The sequence below is a fragment of the Gopherus flavomarginatus genome, chromosome 1, assembly GCF_025201925.1.
Source record: "Gopherus flavomarginatus isolate rGopFla2 chromosome 1, rGopFla2.mat.asm, whole genome shotgun sequence".
Classification (NCBI taxonomy): Eukaryota; Metazoa; Chordata; order Testudines; family Testudinidae; genus Gopherus; species Gopherus flavomarginatus.
Window position 1 is genome coordinate 322,714,899 of NC_066617.1, and position 9,939 is coordinate 322,724,837.

Consider the following 9,939-nt stretch of genomic DNA (forward strand, 5'->3'; position numbering starts at 1 on the left):
TTGCGACCGGAAAGATTGTCTCTGAGTCTGTGGCGTATGCATTCCCAGCAAACGCATAATTACACGATTGTCCTTCAGACTCTGGAGGCGAGGGTCCGTCTTCTGGGAGAAGAGGCCCTGACCATCAAAGGGTAGGTCCTGTATAGGGTACTGGAGTTCAGGTGGCAGGCCTGACGCCTGCAGCCACGATATACGCTGCATGGCAATCCCTGAGGCGACGGTTCTAGCTGCCGAATCGGCGGCATCCAGCGAGGCCTGGAGGGAGGTCCGTGCAACTTTCTTCCCTTCCTCCAGGAGAGCTGTGAATTCCTGGTGGGAGTCCTGCGGGACGAGCTCAGCAAACGTCCCTACTGCCTCCCAGGTGTTATCGTTGTACCGACTCAGGAGGGCTTGCTGGTTCGCCACCCTGAGTTGGAGGCCTCCCGTGGAATAGATCTTCCTACCCAGCAAATCCATGCGCCTGGCCTCCCTTGATTTAGGCGCAGGGGCTTGCTGGCCATGGCGCTCCCGTTCATTGATGGACTGTACCACCAATGAACAAGGAGGAGGGTGTACATACAGGTACTCGTACCCTTTGGATGGTACCATATATTTGCATTCAACCCCTTTGGCTGTGGGTGGTACGGATGCCAGGGATTGCCAGATGGTATCTGCTCGCGCCTGTATTGAGCGGATGAAGGGGAGGGCCACCCTGGTTGGAGCCTCTGCTGACAATATGCTTACAACCGGGTCGTCCACCTCAGGAACTTCCTCAACGGGTAAGTTAATGTTGAGGGCGACGCGACGCAAGAGGTCCTGGTGCGACCTGAGGTCGATGGGGGGCAGTCCAGATGTAGCCGTCCCCGCCACCGCTTCATCCGGTGAAGAAGAGGATGAAACCCCGGGGACCAGCAGGTCTTGGAGCGACTCCTGGTCTTGGGGGATGTCCTGCGGATCTTGTGGGTCTGGTACATGGGTTGTAGATTCCTCCGTACCCGCCGGGGGAGGTCTGCTCACAGTGGATTCTGGTGCCCGATGTTCAGAAGGGGCGGAGCGCGGTGGAATATGCGGATCACCTTGGTTCTGATGGTAGGCCCAAGGTGTCCAAAAAGCCCACTGATGAGGACCCTGGTGGTTATCCGAATCCCTGTATGATGCAGATTCTGCATGAGAGGAGATCGACGGATGGCGAGACGGCCACAGTGGGACGGAGACCATCTGATGCGGGTCTCTGCATCAGTTCGGACCGTCTCTACGCGGTGCCGGAGAACGGTGCCAAGAGTCGTGATGGTGCCGGGAGTGGGACCGGGACCTGTGACCAGCATGGTGCCGGGAGGTTGACCGGTGCCTGGAATCGCCGTGCCGAGATCAGCTGCGAGAAGCACGGTGCCGCGAGTGGTGTCGAGATCTGGAGTGGTGCCGGTAGTATTTGGACGGCGACTGGGACCTCGAGCGGTACCGCGAGTACGACCGGTACCTCGATGGAGAACGGTACCAGGACTGCGAGCAGCTGCGGGACTGAGATTGATGGCGGGACCGGGAGCGTCTGCGGGACCTGGACTGGGACCGGCGAAGCTCTGTGGCACTGGACGAAGAAGGTCTCACGAGGGCCAGCTTGCCTATAGACTGAGGGACCTGCATCGGCGGTGCCGGGGGTCGAGGCAGCTCAGGCTCCATCAGGGCAATCAAGTCTCGTGCCACGGAGAACGTCTCCAGAGTGGATGGCACGGTAAGCTCAACCACGGTGCGTGCCGGGGAGCTGGTAAGCACCGGACTCAACGGCTCTTGCGAGGCCGGAATCAATGGTGCGGAGGACGTTGGTGCCGCGGCAGTTGACGGTGCCGGGCGCTCCGACTTGGCTAAGTGCTCGGACTGTGGTGTGGATATAGACGCCGCAGGAGACTTGTGCTTCTTGCTCCTTGGTGAGAGCGAACGGTGCCAGGTGGGAGCTTGGGCCGATGATGGCTGATGTCAAGGAGCATTGGTGTGCACTCCGGTGCCGAGGAGGTACTTGTTCCCGGTGCCACTGACGGTGCTGAGGACTGGGGAGTCAACGCTGCCTCCATCAGCAGTTGCTTTAGGCGAATGTCCCGCTCTTATTTAGTCCGGGGCTTGAACACCCTACAGATGCGGCACTTGTCTGTAAGATGAGACTCACCCAAGCACCTAAGACAGGAGTTGTGCGGGTCTCCTGTGGGCATCGGCCTATGGCAGGCTGAGCACGGTTTGAAGCCCAGTGAGCTGGGCATGAGCCCCGGTACTGGGGAAGGGGCTAATCCCCAATCCCTCCAAACTATCTACAATAACTATTACAGAACTAATAACTAACACTAACTATACTTAAAGAAATCGAACTATATACACAATTAGAAGAGAAACGAGCGAATCGCTAGGGAGGTGGAGATCAGGCAAACTGCACTCCACTGTTCCAACGACCGACACGGGCGGTAAGAAGGAACTGAGGAGCGGAAGGGCCGGCAGGGGTATATATCTGGCACCATAGCGGCGCCACTCCAGGGGGCGCCCTGCCGGCCCACTGAGTGTTGCTAGGGTAAAAATCTCCGAACGTGCACGCGGCGCGCGCACACCTAACTGGAATGGATATGAGCAAGCACTCGAAGAAGTGAAGCGGCCACGGTGTGCTTCGGGAGGAGGCAGGGTGGGGTGAGCTGGGGCGGGGAGTTCCTCTGCAGGCCGCCCCCCCTTTACTTGCTGCAGGCGGCCCTCCCCGTGCTCCCTTGCCCAGCTCCCTCCGCCTAAATGCCGGTGGCAACCGGTGTGGCCGAAGATCCGGCCGCCATGGTCGCTGCCGAAGAAAATGGTGCCCCCCAAATCCTAGTGGCCTAGGCGACCGCCTAGGTTGCCTAAATGGTTGCACCGGCCCTGGTCTTATGGGTCACTGACTGCAATAATTTTGTGCAGCACTGATAGTTAGTGCAGGCAAAAAACTGTTCAGCACAAAGGATTAAGGATTGCTGAAGCATACTGGAGCACTATCCAACAAGATGAATTACACCTATTACTTTATGTCAATGAACTGTAATAATCTTGAATTTCCTGCACTGGAAAGAAAATTTGTGATAATGAACTCTTCTCACATCCACCTGGCCTTCTAATCTATAGTAATTAGGCTGCTTGTTTTATAAAGAAGAGGACATATCTCACATCAGTCTTGGTCATATTAATTATTTAATAAACTACATTTTAAAATCAAACTCTTCCAAACGATTAGTGTCCTGTATTATAGAATCATAGGACTGGAAGGGACCTCAAGAGGTCATCTAGTTCAGTCTCCTGCACTCAAAGCAGAACTAAGTATTATCTAGACCATCCCTGACAGGTGTTTGTCTAACCTGCTCTTAAAAATCTCCAATGACAGAGATTTCACAACCTCCCTAGGCAATTTATTCCAGTGCTTAACCACCCTGACAGGAAGTTTTTCCTGATGTCCAACCTAAACCTCCATTGCTGCAATTTAAGCCCATTGCTTCTTGTGCTATCAGACATTAACAAGACTAATTTATCTCCTTCCTCCTTGTAACATTTAAATCTCTGTTATATCTCTCCCTACCCCCTCCTCCCCATCGTCTTTTCTGCAGACTAAATAAACCCATTTTTTTTCAATCTTCCCTCATGTTTTCTATATCTTCCATCATTTGGTTGCTCTTCTCTGGACCTTCTCCAATTTGTCCACATCTTTCCTGAATGTGGCACCTAGGACTGGACACAGTACTCCAGCTGAGGTCAGTGCAGAGTAGAGCAGAAGAATTACATCTTGTGTCTTGCTTACAACACTCTTGCTAATACATCCCAGAATGATGCTTTCCTTTTTTTCAACTGTGTTACACTGTAGACTCATATTTAGCTTGTGATCCATTATGACACCCAGATCCCTTTCCACAGTACTCCTTCTTATGCAGTCATTTCCCATTTTGTATGTGTGCAACTGATTGTTCCTTCCTAAGTGGAGTACTTTGCATTTGTCTTTATTGAATTTCATCCTATTTACTTCAGACTATTTCTCCAGTTTGTCCAGATCATTTTGAATCATAGAGCTGTCAATCGCAGTTAACTCATGCAATTAACTAAAAAACATTAATTGTGATTGCCATTTTAATCACACTGTTAAACAATAGAATATCAGTTGAAATGTATTAACTATTCGTTTTTTCTGTTTTCAAATATATTCATTTAAATTACAACACAGAATACAAAGTGCACAGTGCTCACTTTATATTATTTTTATTATATTTGCCCTGTAAAAATGACAAACAAAATAAATATTATTTTTCAATTCACCTCATACAAGTACTGTAGTGCAACTTCTTTATCATGAAAGTGCAACTTACACAGATTTTTTTTGTTACATAACTGCACTCAAAAACAAAACTATGTAAAACTTTAGAGCCTAGAAGTCCACTCAGTCGTACTTCTTGTTCAGCCAATCATTAAGATGTTTAAACAAGTTCGTTTACATTTATGATAATGTTGCCCACTTCTTATTTACAATGTCACCTGAAAGTGAGAACAGGCATTCACATGGCACTGTTGTAGCCAGCGTCGCAAGATATTTACATGCCAGATGTGATAAAGATTCATATGTCCCTTCATGCTTCAACCACCATCCCAGAGGACATGCTTCCATGCTAATAACACTTTTGTTTTTTTTTTTTAAAAGTGTTAATTAAATTTGTGACTGAACTTCTTGGAGGAGAATTGCATGTCTCCTGCTCTGCTTTACTCACATTCTGCCATATCTTTCATATTATAGCAGTCTTGGGTGATAACCCAGCACATGTTGTTCTTTTTAAGAACAATGCAAAGAAGGTACCAATGTGAGATTTCTAAAGATAGGCTACAGCACTCGACCCAGCGTTTAAGATAATCTCAGGTGCCTTCCAGAATCTGAGATGGACGAGGTGTGGAGCATGCTTTCAGAAGTCTTAAAAGAGCAACACAGAGATGCAGGAACTATAGAACTCAAGCCATCAAAAAAGAAAATCAACTTTCTGCTAGTGACATCTGACTCAGGTGATGAAAATGAACATGCATTGGTCCACACTGCTTTGGATCATTATCAAGCAGAAGCTATCATCAGCATGGACACATGTCCTCTGGAATGGTGGTTGAAGCATGAAGGGACATGTGAATCTTTAGTGCATCTGATACGTAAATATCTTGTGACACCGGCTATAATAGTGCCATGCGAATGCCTCTTCTCACTCTCAGGTGACATTATAAACAAGAAGCAGGCAGCATTATCTCTTGCAAATTTAAACAAACAAGACTGAGTGGACTTGTAGGCACTAAAGTTTTACGTTTTATTTTTGAATGCAGTTATTTTTTGTACATAATTCTACATTTGTAAGTTCAACTTTCATGATAGAAATTGCACTACAGTACTTGTACTTGTAATAGGTGAATTGTAAAATACTATTTATTTTGGTTTTTTACAGTGCAAATACTTGTAATCAAAAATAAAGTGAGCACTGTACATTTTGTATTGTGTTGTAACTGAAATCAATATATTTGAAAAATGTAAAAAATCCAGAAATATTTAAAGAAATAGTATTCTATTGTTTAACAGCCTGATTAATCTGGATTAATTTTTTTAATCACACGATTAATTGTGATTAATTTTTTTTAATCACTTGACAGTCCTAATTTTAATCCTATCCTCCAAAGCACTTGTAACCCCTCCCACCTTGGTATTATCCACAAATTTTATAAGTGTACCCTCTATTCCATTATCTAAATCATTGATGAAGATATTAAACAGAACCAGACCTAGAACTGATCCTTGCAGGACCCCACTCGATATACTCTTCCAGCTTGACTGTGAACCACTGCTGATTACTCTTTGGGAATGGTTTTCCAATTAGCTATGCACCTAACCTTACAGTAGCTCCATCTAGGTTGTATTTCCCTAGTTTGTTTATGAGAAGGTCATGCAAGACAGTATTTTAAAAGCGATGAACAGGTAAAAGATTCTCCATTGATTGTGCAACTTTTATTTTCCTCTGAGTCCAATTTTGCAGAAAGCATGATGTTCCCAATAAATTACATTTCCTGGCGCTATACTTTTATCAACTACAAGCTTTGTGGCAGGATGCTCTTGAGCAGCTCTTCTGTAGTCAGGACACTAAGTATAGTCCCATTCTCAGTAGTTTGGTTAAAAATAGGACCTGTAAATAGGCAGGTTTTTGGGCCAGACATTGGCAAGGAGAGATTTTTTTTAGCAGAGTTAATTCTGTTTGAAAATTGTGGTACCTGAATGCAATTATGTTAATATATCAACAATAGTGCTCAGCATTCTTTCAAAGAACAGTGAGGTAAGTAAAAGCACAGCTAGAATGGTTTGTGAGTGAAATCCACATGTGTCCAAATTAACCAATGCACACACAACCTAGTAGACAATAACGTTTATTAGAGCTAACCTTGCATGGATTTTGGAAATTTTAAAACAATGTGATGCTCGTTCACTTACTACATCATATCCTATCACATCACTGCCTCTTTTTTAAAAAAAAGTGGCAGAAGCAGTTATAATTAGGCCAAAAGAAAAAAGCTCATGAGAGTAGCAGCAATGTGCACTGTAGCTATGCCATGCAGCACGGAAGGAGATGCATATTTACATCTAAGTACGTCTACACTGCAATTAAAACCCATGGCTGGCCTGTGAAAGCGGACTCGGGCTTGCAGGGCTCGGGTAAGGGACTCTTTAATTGCAGGGTAGATGTTTGGGCTCGGGCTGGAACCTGGGCTCTAGCATCCTGTGAGGCTGCAGCTTGAGCCCAACAAACATCAACACGGCAATTAAATAGCCCCTTAACCTGAGCCCCGCAAACTCAAGTCAGCTGTCCTGGGCCAGCCATGCATGTCTAATTGCATTGTAGACTTACCCTAAGACTCCATTTGAGCATGGCAATGCTCACTAGGGCACAGGTGCAAGATGTGCAATACACAGCTGTATAGCCCTCTGAGAAGTACAGGAGCATTTTTGAAATGGAGAAGTCCTGGGTATAGCCTTCACAGATTCACTTCAGTCTCATGTCCAGGATGGCTTTCAGCAGAAAAAGTGAGATCAAGAATCCTAACCTCATCACAGCTGAGTCTGTCTCAGGAAGTGGGGTTCTTTTGCCCCCTTTTTTGTTTTTGCCTCAACCTAGCCACCAATTGCCGAAGTACTTGTAGACACCTGAACAAGCAGCTCTTGCATGATCACCCTTTTTAACAATGCCATTGTTCCTGAGCACAACCTGTTGAGCCACACTGGTCAGGAAGAGGCAGGTCCAGATGCAACCTGGGCCCAGCATCTTGTAAGTCTTGAACATTAGGACTAGAACCTGGGATTTGATATGATATTCAGTGAGGAGCCAGTGGCATTTAGTGCATGAGGGCAACAGACTCATATCATCCTGTGTTGTTTTGCAGGTCTGTTGCTGTACTTGCAACTAGCCAACTCTTTTATGAATTAGGCATTCACAAAGATGTGCAGCAGTAGTGAGCATGGAGGCCAGGAATGCCTGGCTTCCTGTGGCCAACTTGGCATCTGATAAGGTAAACATTTGTGACAAGAAATGGATGAAAGATGGTGTAACTTTGCTGTTGTTTTACTATCCTGTCTTTGCTAATGGGGAATACAGTGGCAGTTAAGAGTCGATGAAGAACCAAATGCTGCAACTAGCCATGAGACAAGAAACCTTCTTAGCTTAGAGTGGTATGATTTTTGGATAGGAGGATTGTATCATGGTTTTGAAGATTTCCTGAGAGCATGTTATTCCATAACTGCCTACAGTGCTGTGTTTGCTGCACCTTTCTCTGAAGAAGCTACAACGTCCACTACCAGAGCCTGGATGCAGAACTGGACTGATCCAGTATGTGATTAATTTCAATTCTGAATACAATAATACAAATTAAATCTGATGTTCTACACCCTGTTCTGTGCAGAAGTTAAAGGGTTTTTTGGATTTAAATATGCACAATGAAACTGACTGATTTCTGAAAAAGCCATGATGTATTAGCACCAATATTAATTATCGTACTGTTTTCCTCATGCTCTACTTGTCCCTGGAGTAGAAAACAGTTGAAATGTTCATTTTCACAGTATCTATCTGTGTTGGATTAATCTAATTCAGTATTGACAACAATGATAAAGTGACGGTTCAGTGGCTACTGCAGTCATCCTACAAGAAATGAAACACCTTGCACCATGACAAATGGCCAGTGCTGTAAATCTGCAAAATAATTTCCACCTCCTAAATTTATTTTCAGCCAAAGTAACTGAAATAAAATAGAACTCCTTCAGATGGCTAAGTGGCTGCTCCTTCACTAGCCAGCTATTTTTCCTACATCTCTTCCTTCCGTTGTTTAAAATAGTTCAGTGACAGGTTAACAGCATGCACAAAGATAATCAAAGTAACAAGAATAGATCAGAGTGAAGACTAACTGTACAAATGTGATTCATACTGCTTCTTCAGATTTGTAAAACAGGCTTGTACAGATATTAACTACTTGATTGTTTCCAAACACCAATTGTTAGAGAAGGGTCAGAACTGGAGCATAGGATCCAAACACCGCACAGCATTAGATAAACTTAGACCTGACTCAATCCAAAATTCATCACTCAGAAGCATTCCTAATTAGAAAGAGCAATGTGAAAACAACAGAAATAATTATTTTCATCAGGTGTTTGCTTTTTAATAGTTCACATTATGAGAACTGTTATCTTATTTAAAAAAAAGTAAAGTGAGTCTAAACCACTGCAGTGAAACTAGCATATATTGTTTTGAACATTATTTTAGCTTACTATAGTGTGCAATTATTTGCTCAGTTAATGTAAATTGGTGTAGCTACTTTGCCTTCAATGGAGCCATGTGGAATTATATTGCCTGTGAGTCTGGCCCCATCTTTTCTTTTTTTAAATCAGGCCTTATGAATACATGGTTAACCTACATGTTTGACTCCTTTAAAAGCATATGGAAGTGTAATTTAATGCCCTTGGAAGTCTATTCCTGAGCTTAGTTACCCTTATAGTTAGAAAGTTTTTCCTAATCTAACCTAAATCTCACTTGCTGCAGATTAAGCCCATTACTTCTTGTTTTACCTTCAGCTGACATGAACAACAGTTGATCACCATCCTCTGTATAACAGCCCTTAAAATGTGAAGACTTACCAGGTGCCCCCTCAATCTTCTTTTCTCAAGATGAAACTTGCCCAGCTTTTTAACCTGTCCTCACAGGTGAGGTTTTCATAACTGTTTATCATTTTTATATATGCTCTTCTCTGGACACTTGCCAGTTTATCCACATCTATCCCAAGGTGTGACACCTAGAATTAGACACAGTACTTCAGCTGAGGCTTTAGCAGGCTGAGTAGAGTGGGACAATTACGTCCTTTGTCTTACATACAACACTCTGTTAATACACCTCAGAATTATATTAACCTTTTTTAAATGGCATAACATTGTTAACTCATTCAACTTTGTCATCCACTATATTCCCCAAGATCCTTTTCTGCAGTACTACCACCTCGTTAGTTATTCCCCATTTGTTTGTGACAAATCCATGCTGGCTAGTCCTTAGAAACCTGTTATCTTAAAGGTGTTTAAAATTGATTGATAATTTGTTCCAGTATCTTTCCAGCTATTTAAGTTAGGCTGACTGGTCTATAATTCCTGTGTCCTTTGTGTTCCAAGGGAGGGTGTGGAATCCCCATTATTGGAGGTTTTTAAACCACATGTTGGATAAACAGCTGTCCATGGATGGTCTAGGTTTACTTGGTCGTGCTTCAGCAGCGGGCTGGGATTGATAACCTCTTGAGGTCCAGTCCAGACCCACATTTCTATCATTATTCATCCACCATTTCAATGCAGCTGCCTTCAAATAAAATGCAAAAGATATTCTGTGCCAGTAACTTTCAGAAGAGGAAGAATAACTTAAATTCCTCTGGTAGTTGTAG

At 44.3% G+C, this 9,939-nt stretch overlaps 1 long non-coding RNA gene across 1 annotated transcript in view; it reads left to right on the forward strand.

The window, feature by feature from the left end:
- Positions 1-9,939, forward strand: part of LOC127043351 (uncharacterized) — a 39,006-nt gene that overhangs the window by 16,626 nt on the left and 12,441 nt on the right. The window contains exons 2-3 of the long non-coding RNA XR_007772214.1: positions 7,414-7,539; positions 9,092-9,220. This is a non-coding gene — a long non-coding RNA (uncharacterized LOC127043351). The remainder of the gene's footprint in view (positions 1-7,413; positions 7,540-9,091; positions 9,221-9,939) is intronic.